General features: G+C 58.1%; 1 non-coding gene across 1 annotated transcript; it reads right to left on the bottom strand.

The window, feature by feature from the left end:
- Window positions 1-1,049: 1,049 nt before the first annotated feature.
- Window positions 1,050-1,122, bottom strand: TRNAT-UGU. The gene has a single exon. It is a non-coding gene; the product is annotated as a tRNA-Thr (tRNA).
- Between the last annotated feature and the right edge of the window lie 57 nt (window positions 1,123-1,179).

Consider the following 1,179-nt stretch of genomic DNA (forward strand, 5'->3'; position numbering starts at 1 on the left):
GCGCGGGGACACCGCTGACTCCCGGCTGCACTTAGCGTCGCTGCGGGTTAGGAAACGGAAGCTGGACCCTGCGGGGGGATCGGGGATTGGGGTGGTGGGGAGCAGTGCGTGAGGCCACCGATCAGCGTTTCTCTCTCTGTCTCTATTTCTATCTTTCTCTCCCCTTCTCTCCCTCCTCCTTCCGCTCTCTTTAAAATCAACAAAAATACAACTAATATATGCTGACCTTCTGCATATATGTTGATTTAATATCCTCAGGAAGGAGAGGATTTTTTTTTTTAGGAGAGGATTTTTAAAAAAAAAAAGAAGAAGAAAAAAAGGAAAGAGAAAATAACCCAACCAGACATTAAAACATACTATAAAGGAGATCCTAGATGGCTGCTGATGGGATGGTAGGCTGAAAAATACTGTGAGTGAGAGAAAAAAAAAAAAGAGAAGAGAAGAGAAGAGAAGAGAAGAGAAGAGAAGAGAAGAGAAGAAAAAAGAAAAGAAACAGAAGCTGGCGGGTGCACCGAAGGAAAGAACCGCTGGCGGAAACCTGGGGAGGCGCTGGAGGAGGCCGTGAATGGGGCAGGCGGGGTGCGTGGAGAGCGAATGGGGCAGGCGGGGGGCGTGGAGGGGGGCACCGCTCGCCCCGGACTTCGGCCCCGGGATTGGTTGGCCCCACGTGCCTGCCGCCCCGCAAGGCCGGGTCCTGCAGAAGCCACGTGGCGAGGCCAGCGGCGAGTTTTGCGGGAATGCTCAGTCGCCCTCCCAACAAAAACAGGAGGTTCCCCGGGGGCGGGAGGCAGCGGAGATGAAAAGGTGAGAGCCCTTGCCTCCCCGCGACTCCCGGGGTACGGAGCGACTCGCCACGAGCTCGCCGGTAGCGCGCGCAGGAGGCAGCGAGCGAGGGGCCGCGGGGCAGGAGCGGGGCCGCTGGAGGCCGGGGGCTGACACCGGCGGGGCCCAGACCCGGGAACTTCACCGGGGCAGCCTCCCACCCCAGAAAAGCGGGCACCTTACGCGTTTCCACCTGTCGGTTATAAAAAGGGGAAGAAACCCGAGTCAGGCCCCAGCGAGATTTGAACTCGCGACCCCTGGTTTACAAGACCAGTGCTCTAACCCCTGAGCTATAGGGCCCGCTGCGTGGCTGTTCTCTGCCTGCGCCTGGTTGATGCCGTAGCTCCTCCGCGCAGC

This window comes from Myotis davidii, unplaced genomic scaffold (genome assembly GCF_000327345.1).
Source record: "Myotis davidii unplaced genomic scaffold, ASM32734v1 scaffold862, whole genome shotgun sequence".
Classification (NCBI taxonomy): Eukaryota; Metazoa; Chordata; class Mammalia; order Chiroptera; family Vespertilionidae; genus Myotis; species Myotis davidii.